We start from the raw sequence: 22,041 nt of genomic DNA, 5'->3' as shown, positions 1-22,041 counted from the left end.
TTGTCTTGGACCATCAACACCAGCACTGCTTATGCTCTTTATGTATGTAAGTAGGATTATAGCACTGCGTTTTCTTTTAAGAATAGCTAAAGATTAGAAAGTTAGATTAACGTTTTTCTTTGACATCAGACCTGTCCTACTGTATTGTTTTAAGTTTCTGTGTGATCTCTGAACTCTTAGATATCTTTATGGTGTAGTAGTTTTGTCTTGTGTTTTTAATTATTTATTATTAAATTTTTTAAAACCTTTACTTGTGGCTGGTTTGTGTAGAGATAGTAGGCTCTAGAGTACATTGCATATTTATAGAGTTCATTGTAATAGGCTACTATAATAAGCCTTAGACTGAATAGCCACATTACCAATTGGATAATAATATTGCACAGTAATACTTGGACACCCTTTCAAGGGCATTTGGGTAGCTGATTATTGTTAGCTGGTGGTGGCAGAAATTACTACCATATAGTCTGGGTAAAGGGGCACAGCTAGAGAATCGGATTCAGCCTTTCCCAGGAGTGTCTCTGAAGTTGTATAAATACTTATCTCAAAGTGTGTGTGGTGTGTCAGCTACTTGGGCAGGGCACGAAGCACTGGTGGGACAGACGGTACTGAACGTTAGCTTGCCAGCTTGGCTGAGATCTGGACCCTATAGCTGTGCCAGTGGGGAGTCTTATTGGGGACCTGGGGAGCAACCAGCCCCAGATTGACTGTGATCTGTGTGTGCACTTAAGGTACATTGTACTTTACTGTGTGTATTTGTTATCCTTTCCTCTTCTATGAGATGACCTCCCTTGTGTTAGTGGTGAGGATTGAGGCTCCTTGATTGCTGGGCCAGGGCACGGTCATCACACTGCCTAACAAGTGTATGAAAAAAGAAGATATGTAAGTAAATTTCCTCTTCTATGAGATGACCTCCCTTGTGTTAGTGGTGAGGATTGAGGCTCCTTGATTGCTGGGCCAGGGCACGGTCATCACACTGCCTAACAAGTGTATGAAAAAAGAAGATATGTAAGTAAAGTCCAGTGACTGAACAATTGCAAATGTTTTCTGATTCTTACGGGTAGCTGTGCATATTCTTTGAATGTAGGTAATTGGAATGTCCTTAGGTCAGTGGTAATGAGCTGTTATTGGTAGGAAAGGTTTTCAGAATGAATGTGGAGCACATGTACACACACACACACACACACACACACACACACACACACACACACACACACACACACACACACACACACACACACACACCTCCTCTGATGTTATGATTTTAAAAAGTCCAGCATCTTAAATGGCTCCAAAGCTTTAATAGCTAATTGATATTCCAATGCCAAACAGAGCAGCCATCAGCATAAATAGATGCTTATTATAAACTTAAGAATGCTCTGTGTAGTGTCAGGAAATAGGGGTATGTTAAGAACCAGCTTGAGATGGTTGCTAACTGGAAATCCTTAACTGTAAACAATATGAATCAGCTAGGTTCAGTCAGCAAATAGGTCTACTAGTTCATAGGTATACTAGGCTAATGAACACCAGGGCCTTTATAAGGCTAACTGCACAACCCAACACAACTGCGTCCTATGTATCATGGGCTTTTATTAGGATGGGGTATGTTAGGAAGTTTATGAAGGTTATGTGGAGGCTATGTTAGTTTGGGAATAGTTCCTGTCCACATCTGCTTTTCAAAGACATGGGGGCCAGACCTGGGAGGAATTTCCGATTTCCCATCCAGTGGTCAAGGTTATACTTAAATATGGTTAGAGATCGACTATGCTTCACAGAGCATGGGGATCTCCTAAAACAAATATCTGTTTTGCCAATATGTCCTATTTATGTTGCCTTTGATATAGTGGTTCTGATAATCTTCATTTTATGATATGCAACAGGTTCATCAGAGCTAGATCTGAAAATGTCTTATAGGTCAGGCACAGATTGCCTCTCAGTAACCTGTAGGAGACCCAAGTTTAGAGATACTGCTTCATGGCGATCCGTACAGGACAATGTGTTTATATCCTGAATTCTTATGATAAGGAAGCTTTGTGGGTGTTCCAACTACTACATATATCTGGTCAGGGTTAGGGTCGAGGAAAGGGGCGACATTAGAGTTTGCATCCATTACTACGGTGGTTTAGCGGACACTTTGTAGAAAGCATTAGCATCTTTAAATTGATCATAGCTGTAAGTTTCTGTTTTTAAATGGATTTGGAGTTTTGCTCTGTAGTGTTTGTAGTTTGTTATTTGTTTCTGTCATCAGTGACAAATGCATCTTGTATTGTACTACACTTTTTTTTTTTTTAAGTGTAGTGTTTATTTTAATTCACAAATCCTAATGGCAGCAAGTCTTGATTTCTTATGTGATTCTGTGCATTTTGGGTTTAACTGGTGGCAAGGCCTTGTAAAGGAACATATCAGTGCTTTTGCACACTTCAAAGTGAAGGTAAAAAAAGTAAAACAGCTGCTTCATATCACTTCCTTCTTTTCTTTCTTGTAGCCCATACAGTCTGAGGTTATTCCTTTTAAATCTATTATGCTAGCTCTCCCATCTGTTTAATAACATGCCATTTTATCACCAAGCTCTTGAGGTATACAGGGTATTATTCTCCATTATCTGGCTGTTGGGTTGCCAGGGTTCATTCCTATCCATTGCAAACCCAATAACCTTACTCATATCTAGTAGCTGCATTTTGGGACACAGGGTTCCTTCTACGAATCTTCTACCTATCTGACTGCTGGGGATCATCACCAACCACTCTCTAGCTGTTGTAGTTTTAATACTTTCTGTTGTCCATCAGCTTGCTATCTGTGAACTAGAGTTCACTGCTATCAAGCCATCTGACTATTGGGGTACCAGAGTCTATATCTGTCAATTATCTGGTTGTCTGTACAGTATCTACTGGTCTTTCATGAGATATGCAATCAGATATTTGTACAAAAATAAATCATGTAGGTAATTCCTTTATTTGAGAACAACTTTCCTAAGTCTTATTGCTTGCAGGAATAACTATTTACTTTAGTTGAAAGTTTATGGAATGTTACTGCAAGCTTTAAGATGCAGCTATTAATGTAAGCTGCTTTCAGTGGCAGCGAATGTTTTATGCAAAAGGAAATGCTAACATTTTGAGTCTATGTGGAATGTAGAAAGATTATCTGTGAAAGGTATAATTATGAACAAACTGACAGCAAATATCCTTGACCAAAAAATGCAGATTTTTTTTGCATAAGCCTGCAGTTTCAGCATCATTGAACGGTGACGCAACAATAGCATTATCGCCTCACAGCAAGAGGTTTGCTGGTTCAGTTCTCGGCTAGGGTGCCTTCTGTATGGAATCTACATGTCCTCCCTGTGTTTGTGCAAGTTTTCTCCCAGTTCTCCTGTTTCCTTCCACATTATAAAGACAAGTGTCTGGAGCGTTTCTCCCTGGGCCTCCACAGAAAATTAGCTTTGTTCCAAGTCGGACTTTTCCGGTAAACAAAATGTTAAATAAATAAATATAGCAGCATGCATGCATATATCACCCGCTTGGTTACTTAAAGTAATCAACTCTGAGCTTATATGTTCTTCAATGACATAAATTTACTTTGTTTTATTGTGAGCATACAGGGAGGCAGTATTTTGTGTGTCTAAACTGAATTTAGTGTCACCTTTTGTGTGTTTGTGTGTGTATGTGTGTGTGTGTGTGTGTGTGTGTGTGTTTCTTTGTGACTGCAAAGTTTGTGCTGTCATAAACTCTTCAGAAGACACCATAATCCTACAAGAGAGTATATGAAACAAATAGTTGATACCAAAACCATGGACTGAAACTAAATGTAAAGAAATGTATAACTGTATCCTTCAGGAAGCATGACCCCCTTTGTAACTACCACACTGACAACACACCCTGGAAAATGATCCCATAGTTAGAGATATGGGAATCTGTATTGATGCTGAACAGTGCTTTGACCACCACATATCCATTATTGTAAGGTAGTCCTATTTTATTGCATAGCTTATATTGAAGAGTACGGTTTTCAATTCCAGGAATGTAATTGTTCTCTGTACTCTGCTTTCATTAGGGCTTTAATTTAGTGTACCTGTCCAAACGGTTGTCACAGCTGGAATGACCACAATCCTTCCTCACTTAAAATTCAAGGGCCTCAATCATAAAAACAACCCAAACCATTTTACAGCCTTGTCTCTATTCTTGATATCATACAGGCTATTGAGAGAGGACCTCTGCTTTCATACACAGCCTCAAAAGATCCTAATCTATTAGACCTGTTACACATTTGGAAGTCCAGTGGTAACAGAAACACCTGCTCAAGGGACTTCAGTCTCCATTGAAGATTAACAAAGCGTGATGGATAGCTATGTATCACAGAGAATAATACATCTATGGAACCAGATTCCCTTCCACGTATAATACTTCTCTTACTCTGGTCAAACTGAACTTGGACAAATGAATGACTAACCTCAAATTTACAACTGATATAGCTCCAACAGCCCTCAAAGACAAGAGAAACATGTAAGTAATCAACATATATTTGTGCAGTCCATCTTTCGAGATTAATAATGAAAAAAAAACATAATGCTAATAATTACCATGTAAATGCAGGGTTAGGCTTCTTAAGAACCTCACAAATCAAAAGCCTTCTAAGTACCTATGAAACCATAAGTAAGAGGGGAAACCCTTTTGCTAACAGAATCATTATTCAGACAAATATGATTTAGTGGCATTGTTTGTTTTGGGGTATGCTTTTTGTGTGTGTTTATTTAATCAATTAAAAGAGGAGAGTGCTTTTCTTTTGTAACAGATGTATTTATTGCCATTTTTGTATTGAATTGTTTAGATGTTGTCTTGCAAGATAACGGTTCAGAATATACTCATAAGTATGTGTATCTCTCTCCTTCTCTCTCTCTCTCTCTCTCTATATATATATATATATATATATATATATATATATATATATATATACATAGGACTCCTGAATTTGCTCAACACAGCAAAATGTTGACAGCTGCTTGACTGACCACATTTGGTCAGCATATGCAGATGGCTGACAGATGTGGTACATCAACAATCCCTGGATGGTGGAATATTCCCTTTGCCCAGGGACTGCAATCACAGAGTTAGTATATATATATATATATATAATTAACAGGGGGATAGTGAGATACATGGGGGCTTGTCCCTCTGCAAAAAACAATGTAATTTGCTTTTATTTTTTGTTTTCATGCAGTAAGAGTTTTCCTCATGCATGCGCAGTTGATTGTCAATGTTTGTGTAGTCGACATTTTTGCCATCAACATTATAATCCCATATATATATATATATATATATATATATATATATATATATATATATATATATGTGTGTGTGTGTGTGTGTGTGTGTGTGTGTGTTTGAGTAATATATGTATATTCTATGTATGCACTATATATATTTGTTTGGTGTTAACCAGGTAAGACCCATTTGGCACAAGTGTCAACATTCATTGGTAGCAATAAATCTACTCCACTTAAACAATTTGCATAAAGGCCATCCACGACCACAAACCAAAATAAAAGTTTTGATCACATCTCAGTCTTAAATATAACACTGAATTTTGTATCACTCCATGTTTTTATTACAATTGTCTAACTTATTCATCCTGAAAATGCCATAGTTCAGACAAATTTACCAGATTTTATTTTTCACTAAAAATTCTTCTTTCCACAATGCACTGGGTAGTACCACAATATAAAAATTAATTAATTAATTAATTAATTAATTAATTAATTAAAATAAGGCACAATCTTGCTTTTCTGTTTCTTTCATTTATAACTCCTGATGAAGGATTCTTGTAAATTTGAAATCTCAAGTAATTTTCAACCTATATTAGGCATATAACATGTATTGCATCAACTCCATGCTCCAGTTCTACACTTAAAGGTGTGATTTTGAATTACAAAGGCAGATCAATGTATGAGGAGCAAGCAGATTTCAAGAATTTTGGGAAGGGTTTTAAGCTGGGAATTTGCCTTTAAGGAAATACATGGGTTTTCCTACTAGCAAACCCATTAACTCTCCACTGCAACCTCTTTGAGAGACTAAATTGGCTGTATGTAACCAGAGAGCAGCATATCTCCTTGGTACATTACTGTACATAATAGTAAAGGAAGGCCACTGCCCACCAGTGAAAAAAATAGCTTATAGGGAAGATGTTTACTCTTCCAGAAACTCAGAAGACAACTACTTAACAGACCCCCTTTCAAAACTGCTATTAGAGAAAGTGCTTTTTCCAGAATAAGCTCTCCATTATGGAAAAAAAAATCCATGTGAAATCACCAAGCTAAATTCTCTTACCAAGTTTAAAATTCCCTGTCTGAAAACCTGCATAATGAAGCCAGTTGCAAATACATATATAATCTCTAGTTAGACTTTAGCAAAGCAGGCCTACTTAAACATGTTCTTAGCCAACCTCAACAACAAATACATCTAATAAAATTGTTGTTAATTACATGCAGTATGTGTTGTGTGAGTTAAAACTACATTTGTTTTATGTAATCACACGTTCAATGTTTATAAATGATATGTTTCTTTTATTAAAATCTTTATATCATTATCTTTCAACTGGGTTATGGCTGAAAAGAGTCTTCTGAGCAGCCCACCTACACAATTAATAAATAGTAACAAATAAATAAAGTTACAGTTTTCAGGTTGAATGATCTCAGATAAAGCAAGAGTAATGTTGTCTTAGTGAGTGACATTGTGTAGGTGTCTGCGAAGTGCATTTCTATGTTTAAGGCAAGGATTAACTCATTAATTACCACAAAATTTCCATTATCAGCAATTTGCCTGATTACACCTTTACTGAATTACAGGAGTATAACCTTGCAGACAGTAAAAAGTTGTTTTGGGTTTGCCTGATTGTATTCTAGTTACAAGGCTAGCTATTGTGTATATTTATAGCAAACAGGTTGTCTCAGAAGTTCAGTTTTTCCCTCCTCTTTTTTAGACAGCAATAATGGTCTACACATGGTTTTCAGTTTGCCTGACAAATCAGATATTTCTTCAGGATATAAACTCAAGAAATTCCTTTCTACTGAAGCAGCCTACAAATGCATTGCTAACTAAAACATCTCTTGAAAGCCCTCAACATACCCACTACACCATTAGTCCATAATCCGCTTATTACTCACCTTCTCTTTCATTAGCTAATATCCACACAGTTATTAAACAAAAAACACTCCCACCTCCGTGTTCTGCCCCCTCACCCTGACTCATACTTATTTGCCTTCAATTTCTATATGAAATACCCTTTCTTCTACATGATCTCATCCCACTCTCGGGTATCTACCCCCTTCTCCCCTTTCTTCTTGATTTTACTGCATATAGCTGCCACATCCCCACACTTTCCCTTTCCACCAACATTGTACAATATTACACAACTAACTTTTAAATGCATTTAGTACTTGTAAAGACCCTATATTTATGTTATGTTTTATGTGATCTTGTTTTTCTTCTGCTGTTTTGGTCACCAAAGCTTAGATGAAAAATAGTCTGTGTAGATCAGAGTTCTGCCGAATAAGAGCCCAAAGTGACACTCAAAGAATCAGCTGTTTATTAAAGCGCTTTTCATCCCACTCTATGGTGGGACTTCTCCAGGTCTTATTCTGCAGTTTTTTACATTGTATTCTACTGCTTCACTAGTTTGTAGATCAGACTTCTACCAAGGTTAACAAAGTCATAAATAAACGCACAAATACATATGTTGGAGAAGATGACATCAATGGCACTGATAATGTCACCAAGCTACAGTGGTATAGAGTACACACGGTCAAGATGAGTGGAGTAGGAGCTTTTAAGAACATACACTAGAAGAAAACAGCACATTCTAGGGTCATTATAGCTCTGGTTACAGTCAGAATTACATTGCTATGTGACCTGGGATTGTCTATTGCTAGACTCAGGCTGAAACTTCAAATCAGAGACCCTTCAATGGCACATTTGTGAGTTTTAGAATTGAGAGTTATAGGTGACCAAATTTAATCTCATGGGAAGTCATGGAAGTAATGATTCCCCATGACACGGAGCTCAGTTGTATGTTGAAGACAATTTGCATTTTACTTATAATAGTTTTAGGCCATGTTGAGGGTCTACTAGTTGTGAGCACACCACAAAATGCAAACTACGATGAAGCATATCTAAGCTTTAGAATATTGGAATATGTTATTAATGAGACACTGATTTTTGTTACACACCAGCCAGCACTGCATAATAAAACAGAGGAATGACCGTGACAATACACAGTGTAGCCATCAATAGGCATGTCAAAATTAATTGGGTAAACCAAGATTATATCTATTTATTTATATACATTTTTACGTAACATTTTTAAACACTTACATATTCTTAAATATTTTTAGCTTGACCTGTACATTTAGTTATATGTGTATTTTGATTTCCCGGTTGTTTTGATTAGACTTTTTGAGATAAATTTCATTAAGATGATTTTTAGTAATATATATTTGCCATTTGCACAAGACTTGTCGGATTGTCTTTTGTTCAATTGATTTGAGCTGATGCTCTTTAAAAGAGATTTCTTAAAAAATTTAAAAAAAAAAATTTTAAATTAATTAAGGACAGTCATGTGACACGTTTAAATGTATTTAACTGCTCTAATTTGAGCATCATGTGTTTTGTCACCTTGAAAAAGCTCGGTAATAACCGAGCGAAAGTGCTTGGTATTTTTTTTTGTTCAATAAAGTTCAATTTATTTTAAATCATTTTAAGTGGTTATTCCGGGTCCTGTTGTTGTCAGGCAAGTGTTTTTCAAGATTATATCTATGACTCCGCAGGGCCAAATCAGTTATACAGTTGGTAGTCCATGTCTGAATGCTATGACATTTACAGAGCAGGTAGTACTTGCATAGGAAGGCAGTCTTTGTATAGAGTAAGCCTCTGCCCTGAGTTACAGTATATCCGCCCTCGTGTGTATTGATGTCACTACTAAACAAACTCAGAAGAAGAGCTGCCTGAAAAGTGGTCTGAGGGTAATACAAGCATAATATAAATCTTCCTGTTGAGATGTGGTGCTAAATAAATTTGCAGTATGGTGATTTGGAATAAGGCTAGAGTGGCATTGCGTGGTAACACTGAATACTATGCATCCTGTGTGGTGACACACTTAGGCTCCAGAAGGCATGAGAGAGCCAGTACTAGAAGGTGACAACAAAGCTAATTTATTAGCCAGAGTATGAAAAGAATATGGGGCGGAATTCAAAAATCCCTGCCCTTAGCTATAAGAGATACTTGTGGGTAAGCACAAGGCATCAAGGTCAGAGATGATTCACAAAGAATAGCCAGTAAGTGCAAACAGCGCGCAACTCAAGTTACTTGCATGTACTGCTGCTAGCTCCTTGCTTGGTTCTTGAACAGTATGCTGCAATCCTACTGTAGTGTTGAGCCACAGGTATGGATCAGCAATGCCTGTTGAGATTTCTGGGGATCTGCTTAAGTTTTATGAGCTTGAGTTCTTTCAACAACTAGGGACAACCTGTCCTTACTGCTCATGACTTGAAGCAATAGTTCCTCTGATAACGATATGGTTGCTAGCCATAGGTGCTGGAAGCTGTTGAAGACTGGGGGGGGGGGGCAGAGGGTGACAGGGGCAGTTAGTGATCTAAAAAGGGCAATTTTTTTATAACTATTTACTACCACAACATAGGTTCACTTGGAGGACATTTTAAGCTTAATTCAAGTACCAAAAGGGAATTGGCTAACATTTTCTGATTGGTCTTACCTATCCCATGGCTGATAATTGTACATCAGCCCTAGTGAGAATAACTGTGATCATACCATAGATAATTTGAGGGGACCCTTGTAAGGGATGCAGCATTTAGGAATTGTCTTTATCCATTAGTGGCATGAGGGGCAATTCTGGAGTAAATTTTCTATTACCCATCCTTAGATCCAACTTGCATTTGAATATGGACAGATGAGCTTTGTTTTATTTTTATGGATAGTCTGTTCTGGAACAGTGGTAGCCTCTGTGATATATATCCATCTCTCCACAACATTCAGTTTAGATACCTGGACTGAGTATTTCTGATGCCATTTGACTTATTGATGTTCAGTAGGTCCATCTGTATTAGGTCGGAGGATGCCTTGTATGCTAGACATGTCACCTCTAAGCACTCTGTAGGATACTGAGTATAGTAATAAATCTTTGAGGTGGTCCATGCAAGACCTATTGTTTAGGACTTGTATCCTTTTAGTGAGGTATCTCTGAAGGTATTCCAGTTGTTGCATGGTGCTGGACAGATACATGCCAAAGTGGGCATTATACAAAATGATTGATCTAATGAGAGCTTTGTAAAGGGGTACAATAACATCTCTAGATCTATTCACAATCAATTTGTTTATAAGCTGTGCAATATAGAAAGACTTTCTTATAACTCTGGGCACATGTTAGTCAAATGTTAGGTCACTGTACACACAAGTTCCCAAATGCCAAACAATTGGGTCAGTTCTCAGAGTGCATTGTCATGATTTTGACATCAGTTATTATTTGGGACAAACCTTTCTGCATGATGGTTAAGTAATTTGGGGATTCAATAACTGCTCCTAGCTTGCAGTCATCTCAAACTTAGCTTGCCAAAGCCCTTTGGTATTTATTTTTACTTTTGAGATGTATATGCCAAACAAAATTCCACATTAAAGGGATCTGTAACTAATGAAGAGGTTGCTGCTTGGAAACAACTTTATATTTCATTGTTTCATCTACAAATAAAGTGGCAGTTGCCCTTGAAGAATACTTTGCCTATGTTACATTAAAAAATGATAAGCTAGTAATATTGCAATAGGAATGGATGGCAAACTGATAACAAGTTCATAGTTACTAGGTAATTCCTCCAAAGGACATTCACGGGACTGTAGCATCCACTCCCTTTAAAGTAGAACACAGTACAGTATCAGTGATCCATCTGCATACTGTGGGAGTAGAACCCACAGCCTTTTGCATCAAAAGTAAGGCTACTACCTGGTGTGCTACTAACAATGCAAACAGACTTGGAATAAACAGAACTAAACTTCTCTTCCCCTATAGCTCTCAGATCCTTGTAAAAGTTTTTATTTATTTAACAGGAAAGTCCAACTTGGAACAAAGTGAATTTTCAGCAGAGGCCTAGGGAGAAATGCTCCAGATGTATGTCTTTGTAATATGGGAGGAAACTGGAGTGCCCAAAGGAAACCCACACAAATACAGGGAGGATATACAGACTCCACACAGATGGCACCCCAGACAAGAATCAGACCAGAGAACCTCTTGCTGTGAGGCAATAACATTACAACTGCACCATCCACATGACACAACTAAATCTCTCAATTTCACAGAAGAAATCTGGAAGAAGGCCAAACTTTATTGGGGGGGGGGGGGGCAAAGGCCCAAAACCAGGGACAAATTTTAAATATTGCTTGTATTATCTTAGAAAGTTGCTAAAATAGTGTTTTGTGTTACCATGTGTTTACAAAAAAGATAAGAAGATTGAAACTTAAAGGGCTATCATTATTTAGTGAATTCCGTTCTCACTGATTTGCCAGAAAACCACAAATTTTAAGAGGAACAAACCAAAAAGTATGAGCCAAATATTTTGTGAAAATCTAGACAATTGAGACTTATGGACTAAACTCCCTGAATCACAAGTGGTGGTGTGGGTAGAGAATGCAGGCTCCTGTCTACATCACTATTCAAGTAGTTAATTTAAATGAATTAATTATTTTATTTTATATAAGGAGTGCACACTGGAGTTTTTTAAGTACTTGTTTATATGTGAAAGCTTGTATTTATTACACTTTTATTATTGTCATGAACTATTCTGTTTCTGTTGTTTTTTAATGCATATTACATAGTATTAAATATTACAAGTAGTACATTTTTAGTAATTTGATGAACAAGAAATGTACGTTTAATAGTTAAAAAACACATAACATGCATGTTTTAATAGTAGTAATGTCACACAATTATAGAAAAAGAATTAATTCAGCAAAACACACATTCAGTTTTTTCTCCTTAAATATAGCATGGTGCTTAGAACAGTGCATGTATTTTGTAACCATTTTCTGTATGTGTGTCTTGCAATGCTGTTATTGTAACCTGCTGTTACATGATGCTTCTGTATTCCTAGGCTGGGGCTAAAAAGGGTCCTTTTGGAACAGTCCAGTACCCCCAGTTAGCAAACTTAAATAAATGGCATTTAGAGTACAACCATTATTTGAATGCTGTGTCAGCACTTGTTATTTTCATACCGTTTGCCAGGAGATTTCCTGCCAGGTAACTAGTTTCTTTGTTTTGTATACTTTACTGCCACTAAAGTCCACTCCTGTACCTTAAAGGGCTATTATTATTTGGTGAATTACATTCTCACTGATTTGCCAGAAAACCACAAATTTTAAGAGGAACAGACCAAAGGCTCTTGTACATAAGGTACAGGGTTTGAGCTTCAGAAACAAACACATACGCACACACACACACACACACACACACACACACACACACACACACACACACACACACACACACACACACATACACCAGCTACTAGAAAAGCTGAATGGAGCTCACCACACTACACACACACACACACACACACACACACACACACACACACACACACACACACACACACACACACACACACACACACACACACACACACCAGCTACTAGAAAAGCCGAACCGAGCATACCAGCTACTTGGAAAAACTGAAAAGAGCACACCAGCTACTAGAGAAACAGAACTGAGCAAATAACATACATAAATGGAGTACACCAGCTACCAGTTACTGATAAACTGAACGGAGCACATAATGTACATAACTGGAGGACACAGTCTTGGGGGGAAACACATAAATAAACCTCCTTACCATGGATGGCCAGCAGGCTTGATGTGATAGTTTTTTCTACGCACTTTTAAGTGTTTAAATAATGTGCAATGCACGCATAAGTCCTTATAGTTCATGCAGTTGTAAAAGTGTGTGTGGGGGGTGGTCCTACCCCCTCACTCTGTGGTTCCAGTGCCTATGTTGTTAGCTAAAATCTTATTTGGGGGATTCACAAGAATTTGACTAGCAGTTGTTTATATTCCCCTACTTTTTGTCCTTTCGCTAACTGAAACAATACTAAACAAGATTCTAAAATTATCTAAATACAGCAAAATTATCTTTCTTGGTGATCATAACCTTGACTGGAGAGACCGACTAAAAACTTAACAGGCCGGTAACTTATCAGTAATTAACATGACTTCCTTCACAAGGGAACTCCACGAACAGTTCCTTGGTAGTTATACTTACTACTAACATATCTAACAAAACCCATACCCTGGAAGTGTTTACCAAACTCTTTAAGTGATCAATGCTCTATATTTTCAGCTTGGACCTTCAAATGTCCCAAGACTAAGTCCTTTACACTAACAACAAGAACAATCTTAGATATTCCTTCTGAAATGCTTTCATCACAAACTGATCTCTCATGTATGTATGTAAAGACCTGTGACTGCTTTATTAACATTTTAACATACTACTGGTCTCCCATGTATCTATGTAAAGACCTGTGACTGCTTCATTAACATTTTTAACTTACTACTGGTCTCCCGTGTATATATGTAACGACCTGTGACTGCTTTATTAACATTTGAACATACTACTGGTCTCCCATGTATCTATGTAAAGACCTGTGACTGCTTTATTATCATTTTAACATACTACTGGTCTCCCATGTATCTATGTAACGACCTGTGACTGCTTTATTAACATTATAACATACTACTGGTCTCCCATGTATCTATGTAAAGACCTGTGACTGCTTTATTAACATTTTAACATACTACTGGTCTCCTATGTATCTATGTAAAGACCTGTGACTGCTTCATTAACATTTTTAACATACTACTGGTCTCCCATGTATCTATGTAACGACCTGTGACTGCTTTATTAACATTTTTAACATACTACTGGTCTCCCATGTATCTATGTAATGACCTGTGACTACTTTATTAACATTTAACATACTACTGGTCTCCCATGTATCTATGTAAAGACCTGTGACTGTTTTATTAACATTTTAACATACTACTGGTCTCCCATGTATCTATGTAACGATCTGTGACTGCTTTATTAACATTTTAACATACTACTGGTCTCCCATGTATCTGTATAAAGACCTGTGACTGCTTTATTAACATTTTAACATACTACTGGTCTCCCATGTATCTATGTAAGAACCTGTGACTGCCTTATTAACATTTTTAACATACTACTGGTCTCCCATGCATCTATGCAATGACCTGTGACTGCTTTATTAACATTTTAACATACTACTGGTCTCCTATGTATCAATGTAAAGACCTGTGACTGCTTTATTAACATTTTTAACATGCTACTGGTCTCCCATGTATCTATGTAACGACCTGTGACTGCTTCATTAACATTTTTAACAAACTACTGGTCTCCCATGTATCTATGTAAAGACCTGTGACTGCTTTATTAACATTTTAACATACTACTGGTCTCCCATGTATCTATGTAAAGACCTGTGACTGCTTCATTAACATTTTTAACATACTACTGGTCTCCCATGTATCTATGTAATGACCTGTGACTGCTTTATTAACATTTTTAACATACTACTGGTCTCCCATGTATCTATGTAAAGACATGTGACTGCTTTATTAACATTTTAACATACTACTGGTCTCCCATGTATTTATGTAATGACCTGTGACTGCTTTATTAACATTTTTAACATACTACTGGTCTCCCCATGTATCTATGTAACGACCTGTGACTACTTTATTAACATTTTAACATACTACTGGTCTCCCATGTATCTATGTAAAGACCTGTGACTGCTTTATTAACATTTTAACATAATACTGGTCTCCCATGTATCTATGTAAAGACCTGTGACTGCTTTATTAACATTTTAACATAATACTGGTCTCCCATGTATCTATGTAAAGACCTGTGATTGCTTTATTAACATTTTTAACATACTACTGATCTCCCATGTATCTATGTAAAGACCTGTGACTGCTTTATTAACATTTTTAACATACTACTGGTCTCCCATGTATGTATGTAAAGACCTGTGACTGCTTTATTAACATTTTAACATATTACTGGTCTCCCATGTATCTATGTAACAACTTGTGACTGCTTTATTAACATTTTTAACATACTACTGGTCTCCCATGTATCTATGTAATGACCTGTGACTGCTTTATTAACATCATAACATACTACTGGTCTCTCATGTATCTATGTAACGACCTGTGACTGCTTTATTAACATTTTTAACATACTACTGGTCTCCCATGTATCTGTGTAAAGACCTGTGACTGCTTTATTAACATTTTAACATACTACTGGTCTCCCATGTATCTATGTAAAGACCTGTAACTGCTTTATTAACATTTTTAACATACTACTGGTCTCCCATGTATCTATGTAATGACCTGTGACTGCTTTATTAACATTTTTAACATACTACTGGTCTCCCATGTATCTATGTAACGACCTGTGACTGCTTTATTAACATTTTAACATACTACTGGTCTCCCATGTATCTATGTAAAGACCTGTGACTACTTTATTAACATTTTAACATACTACTGGTCTCCCATGTATCTATGTAAAGACCTGTAACCGCTTTATTAACATTTTAACATAATACTGGTCTCCCGTGTATCTATGTAAAGACCTGTGACTGCTTTATTAATATTTTTAACATACTACTGGTCTCCCATGTATCTATGTAAAGACCAGTGACTGCTTTATTAACATTTTAACATACTACTGGTCTCCCATGTATTGATATAACGACCTATGACTGCTTTATTAACATTTTTAACATACTACTGATCTCCCATGTATCTATGTAATGACCTGTGACTGCTTTATTAATATTTTTAACATACTACTGGTCTCCCATGTATCTATGTAAAGACCTGTGATTGCTTTATTAACATTTTTAACATACTACTGGTCTCCCATGTATCTATGTAAAGACCTGTGACTGCTTTATTAACATTTTTAGCATACTACTGGTCTCCCATGTATTTATGTAAAGACCTGTGACTGCTTTATTAACATTTTTAGCATACTACTGGTCTCCCATGTATCTATGTAAAGACCTGTGACTGCTTTATTAACATTTTTAACATACTACTGGTCTCCCATGTATCTATGTAAAGACCTGTGACTGCTTTATTATCATTTTAACATACTAGTGGTCTCCCATGTATCTATGCAAAGACCTGTGACTGCTTTATTAACATTTTAACATACTACTGGTCTCCCATGTATCTATGTAAAGACCTGCAACTGCTTTATTAACATTTTAACATACTACTGGTCTCCCATGTATCTATGTAACGACCTGTGACTGCTTTATTAACATTTTTAACATACTATTTTTCTCACAAGACAGACGTTTTACCATTAAGAAAATAAGGGTAAAAGGCAAATATTCTCATGACGTACTACAGCCAATAAAAAGGTATTATGAATACAGATGCTGACAGGGTTAATTGAAAAAAGGACACTTCTTCCTTACCTGAATCTGAAAGGTACCAACACCTAACAAAGAAACTAGGCCAAAACAAATTAAACTAAGAATGTATATGCACTCCACCAGTTCCCTGAGATGTGACCAACTGACTGCCGTAAAAAGAAAGCATATGTTACCCTCCATCACCCACAGCTACACCTTTATCTAAACTCTGACCATATTCAAACAAATTCCACTCTTCATAAGGCTGTTGACTTCATTCCCTCCAATACAACAGACAGATATATAGCAATGCTTGAGAATCTGGGTAGTAATTATAACCCTGATATTCACACAATTCATTAAAAACTTCTTAAATAGCAACTGATGTTCTCTTTTAGCCCCTCACTGACATTCTCAGTCCTTTACTAGCCAACACCAATCCTCAGTCATGCCCTTATGATACCACTGGCTAAATGCTTATCTCCCTCATCTTATTCTGATGTTTGTTCAATCGCCAACTTCTGTCCTATAGTTAGGATGCTAGACAGAATAGTCTATAATTAAATACTTGAATATCTGAAAAATATGGTATCATTTTAAATGCTCAGCACAGTTTCCACCTAAATTGCAGTGCACTAACCACCATTTTTACTCTGATCATTTTTTCAAATATGTGGAGTAGAATAAAGGTCCCAGTGGCATAATGGATCAGGCACTGGCCTCCTAAAACACTGACTGTAGGTTTGAGTCCCATCTGGAGTGATACAATCTTGGATGATCTGTAGCAAGGTGTTTAAGGTGCTGGTTTTATCATCTAAAGGTTCTGAGTTCAAGGCTTGCTTTGGTAGTATCTCTCTTTGTGATTTGACTCCTTTAAAAGCCATTCTAGTCCTTGGGCATTGACAATTGGGACAAAACAGTACATGAATGGCTAAGGTTAAAAAGCTCCAGGGCCATTAGTCTACTGGTCTCCTGTGATGCTACAGAAGCTATCTTTCTTGATCTTAAAAGGGCTTTTGAAAGAATTGACCACAGCTTTTTGCTAAACAAACAAGCTGACTTTGGCTTCTCTAATGATGCCATTCAGTGGTTCAAGAAGTCCCTGGAAAAGGACAATAAAGTTTTCCATGTACGCGGCACACATAATCTCTACCTAAAGAGCAGTACACATTAAGGTGTGTCAGAGATCTGTGCTAGGACCTGTACTCTTCTCTCTTTATAGTAACAACATTCCATGAGACCTTCCCCATTTGAACAGCACAATGTACTCAGATGACATTATTCTGATTAGAACAAATAATCATAAATTCCTGCTTAATACTGAATTACATCACAAATTCTCAACAATAGGGTACCGACTACTCAATAAGTATACCAAAAAAAAAAAACTATGGTAATGCTATTTGCCACTTAGAGAGAGGTTAGGAATATGTACAGCTTTTGCATTACTGATCCTTAAACTCTCCTCTGCCAGTCACCTCATATCAAAAACACCTTGACATCACATTAGATCACAATCAATCTTTCCAGACAAATGTAGAAGGTCAGGTGTGCAGCATGCTCCTGCAGCTCAAATCAGCCAACGAGATTTCAAGTTTTGTAACTGTCTGTGAATGCTAGATGTACCACTGCCATTAATGTGCTCCTTCCAAGATTGGAATATGGTCTCCCCATTATTGCACTGCTTTCAGCACAAAAATACTGCACTCCTACAAACTGGTGAGAATACGATTCTGAGATGTATCAATGTAACCAGTAATCAATTGCACAATTATTTTACTCTTAACTCCAACAAGTGACTCCCAGTTATGATTAGAACCTACTGAAAACCAAGCCAGCCTCAAAACATAAGAAAAAACGAACCAAGGAGCTGAAAGCTGCCAAACTGCCTATCTTTATTGTGTTCTAGTACCTCGGCTAAAATGCCTTCAGAGGTACTAGAACACAATAAAGATTGGCAGTTTGGCAGCTTGCAGCTCCTTGGTTCTTTTTTTATGATTAGAACCTCCCTGCTGTTTAAGACCTTATCTTAAAAGCTACAGAATGAAGGCTACTGCCGTGCATTACTTGGCAGATTGCAATTCAGAGATCAAGTTTATTCTGTTAAGAACAATGATGACATTCAAGTACAAAGGCCAGCCTTCAGTCTTTCTATGTATGGAAGAGTTTTCACTAAATTAATGCCAGTTATGTGAAATGATATACCTGCGGATATTAGGAGGAAAGTCAAACTTCTTCCTTTCAAAAAAGCTCTTAGAGTTAACCTGTTAGTTGCTGCAGAGATAATGGTTAGCCTCCAAATAGTGTCACAGAGAGACAACAACACATCTCTGCTTAACAACTCCAACCGATGATGATAGCTTGAAGGTTAAGCTATTAAAGTTAAGCAATTCTATTATACATAATTGTATTTATGAAGTTCAAGGGCCACGGTGGTGCAGTGGTTAGCATTGTCACCTCACAGCAAGAGGCCCTCCGGTTCGATTTTCAGCTGGAGCACCTTCTGTGCAGAGTCTGCATGTCCTCCCCGTGGTTGAGTGAATTTAAAGACATGCAGGTTGATGCATATGGGTGTGCCTTCTTTGAAAGTTGGGCGCCAGGTTGGCAACTCGGCACCATAAAATTCACTGCCAATCATTAGTGGACCAGAGTTCTGCTGTGGCGACCCATAACTGGGAAAAGCCGAAAGACAGTATTTATGAAGTTCGGATGATTTTGGCATCAGATACTGATTGCATGATTTTTGCATTGTCTACTGACATCAGTATTCATGACTTTGTGTATGTTTTTTTAGTATAACCAGCAGAGACCCTGTATGAATTCATTGCCTGTCATACCATCCTACTGTTTCCTTTGTATTTGCTATATACGTATGTTACAGTTCACTATCACATAACTACTAACCCATTTACTGTACATATTTCATTATTCACTGCTGCATCTTGGCTTTTGCTGCTCATGTAATTCATTGCATCTGATGCTCTTTGTGCTTTTGTAATCAATTACTATAATGTCATGCCTTTTTGAACCAGGTTGAGGCTGAAAAGGGTTCTTGCACCAGCCAAACTACCCAGTTAACAAATATTATATAAATAAATAAAATATGCTAAGCAGGTTTAAACAGTCTAACAGTAAGTTGCTCTTCATGTTTTCTGAATCTTGGCCATAGCTCGATATGCACATGAAAGGCCAGTAAAGTGATACAAATTCAACAGAATGAGGGTACTGAAAATGCAGCCCTAAAGAATAAATGGATTTTAAGTAGTTAAAAAATGACACAATACAGTTGGTCATTTATAGGTGTAATGAGGGAGCAGAAGAGATAATGAACAGTCTTTAGGTTAAAATTAAGGCAAGAAAGAACTTATAGAACTGTGGATATTATTCGTAATTGTTGTGACCTCTCCTTCTTCTACCATTCAGTGCTGTACAGTGACACAGCTAGCCGAGGCCAGCCCCACCCTAACAAATTACACTGTAGAAAACTATACAGTACTTTTTTAAACACGTACTTTTCTGATTCCCTCGTGTGCTTGCATTGCTGATTTCAAATGACATAACTTGGCACTGAACAGCAGTGCCTCCAAGTACCCATTAAGTGAGAGACAAACCCTGAAAAATAAAATTGCTCCTTGATTGACAGACAAACATGAAAAAAAAATGGAAAACATTTTTCTCTTCTGTCTGCTACTACTGCAACAGGACAGACAGGAAACAGCGAAGGAAGAACAAAGGAAAAATAAGTCTGCATAATTTTCTTTCTAAAAGGCACTTAAACATGCCTCAGTGCTCTGTTCACTCAGAAAAAGATCTAAAAATACCCAGTGTATGCATCCATATATGTGTGCATGTAGAAGCTTAGATCAATTATGCAAAGGGAAATGGTCTGCTATGACTGATTATACTGAAAGTAGAATTCCAAGGGGACCATTAGCCAACTGGGTAAGTCAATCAGCACATTTACATGTGCAGAGTCATAGCACTGACATGGGCACTGTTTTCCTGCTTGCTTCTCCTAAAATGTCACTGGCAGATGTTTACACATGCAAAGTTGTTAAAAGTAGTGTGTAAGGTATCCAGCCAAACTGAATACATTTCTAGATGTTTCTTTTGGGAGGTCTGACAATGGAGTAGATAAAGTGATGAATATTGCATTAGGGATATTCACTGATGTATGCTAACTACTTTACTGCACTGAAAAAAGTACAGTTACAGACCAAAGAGTGACTCTTTTGTGCATTCTTAAAGACATATAAAATATTTCCCCATCTACCCTTCCTACCCCATTCATGCCAGTGCAGCCCAGAGCTATTGTTTCAGAGGTACAAGTCAGAGGGTTCAGAAAGCAGTCATTTACTAGTGGCCAGGATAATGCATGGTCATGGTTAAGCCCGACTAGTCTAGAACCAAGTTATAAAGCATATTTAATCTGATTTGAAAGCAGAAGATAGCAGGGGAAGTAATTAAAATGGTTCCTGAACAGGATAGGGAAAAATTCCCTAATTAGCATACAGTAGAAGAGAAATGTCTTATGTTCCAAAACTGCTGGCAGTCTGGTTGTGGAGGAGTTGATTACAGACAGACTGAACAGAAAATGCTTTCAATGGACTGCAGATAGGAAAACTAAAGGATTAGTGTGATAAGTTGAAATATTTATAAGGTGGTACAAAGGTATCGCATTTGAACTGGAAAGTAGGGCTGTATTTTGACTGTGAAGCTCTGAATATTAAGCTTGGGACTGGAGTGTGTAAGTGTTTCTCACAGATAATTCAGATTAAGCAGCACTGTTATTTAGCGTCACATGACAGGTACCAAACCCTAAAAAAGGGGAACTCTTTTAATAAGAAAAGGAAAAAAGTGTTGATGAGAGAACAGGAAATAAACATTTTCCTTAGACATTATCAAGATGAATTTAGGGCTTATATGGATTTAATCCATTAACTATATAGATCAGAATTGTCATTCTATTCTCTCTCTCTCAAAAAAAAAACACTGACATGGACCAGGGACATGGGCTTAGTTCTGCCAAGCTGCAGAAAGCAATAGCCATCTGTAGACATGTAATGGAGAATGCATGTCCCATGGAGAGAAGAAAAAGCAAACCCTTGAGTAAGCCATCATGTATGTCCTCCACCTGGGTGTGTTGATTAAGCCATCAACAAAAAAACATGATGTTTACTTTGCTGATGGTCTCCAACAATCGGCTCCTGCCTCAAAGGGGAACAAACAGATTTATGAATTTAGGCAGAGGTGATAGCTGACAGGAAGCAGGTATAAAAATACAGTGAAAAATTTAAACTGTCATTTAGAAATAGAAACAGGTGTGAGATATGGTGCCAGGCCACTGTATTCAGTTTGCCAACTTTCGACAGAATTTATTTGTTATTGGCAGGTTCCTATTACTATATCTCCTGCATGTACTCCTCCAAAGTGTTTACCTCAAGCCATTTCTGCCAGATGTATGTTATTCTGCCTTCTATTTCTGTCTCTCTTCTGTAAAGAACTTCATATTATCTGTGACAAAGGGAGATACTGTCAGCAC

General features: G+C 37.2%; 1 protein-coding gene across 2 annotated transcripts in view; it reads right to left on the bottom strand.

Annotated features, from left to right (window-relative positions):
- The window catches only part of RAB6B (RAB6B, member RAS oncogene family), a 1,686,561-nt gene that overhangs the window by 717,832 nt on the left and 946,688 nt on the right, over positions 1-22,041 (bottom strand). The gene's annotated exons all lie outside the window — the stretch shown is intronic.

The sequence above is a fragment of the Protopterus annectens genome, chromosome 4.part1 (genome assembly GCF_019279795.1).
Source record: "Protopterus annectens isolate FY-2018-M chromosome 4.part1, PAN1.0, whole genome shotgun sequence".
NCBI lineage: Eukaryota > Metazoa > Chordata > Ceratodontiformes > Protopteridae > Protopterus > Protopterus annectens.
This window is presented reverse-complemented; position numbering and strand designations above follow the sequence as displayed.